This window comes from Fukomys damarensis, unplaced genomic scaffold (assembly GCF_012274545.1).
Source record: "Fukomys damarensis isolate Sample0158 unplaced genomic scaffold, DMR_v1.0_HiC HiC_scaffold_36, whole genome shotgun sequence".
Taxonomy (NCBI): Eukaryota; Metazoa; Chordata; class Mammalia; order Rodentia; family Bathyergidae; genus Fukomys; species Fukomys damarensis.
The window spans coordinates 15,287,124-15,287,684 of NW_022900948.1; positions in this window are offsets into that span (position 1 = coordinate 15,287,124).

Consider the following 561-nt stretch of genomic DNA (forward strand, 5'->3'; position numbering starts at 1 on the left):
CAGAGGGAGCTGGTCCCAGTCCAAGTTTGAACTCCTAGTCCAAGTCTGAAGGCTGAGAACTAAGGACAGGTGCCACTGAAGACACACAGGCCACTAAGAATTAGGAGCTGTAATGTCTGAGAGCAAGAGAAGAAGGATGTTCCACTTTCAGAACTGAGTGAATGCACACTTCCTCTGCCTTTAACAAAAATCAGATAGGATGATGCTTCTGACATTGATGGAGTAGATCTTTACTCAGTCTATTTATTCAAATCCTAATCTTTTCCTAATCCTAATATACCCAAAAATGTTTCAACAGCTATCTGGGAATTCTTTAGCCCAGTCAAGCTGACACATGAAAGTTACCATCACAGAAGGTATGAGAGGAGCTGCCCAGATCTTCCCTTTGGATCTGTGGGTCTAGTATGTATACCTGTAAGCAATGACACCCGATACCTTCACAACGTACACTGTAGAATGCATTAGCCAGGATGTTATTTTAAGCCTGTTACATTTCATTTACTTTATATCTTTACAGACTTTGCTAAATGCTAAGATCTGTTTTAAGAGCTTTATATATAT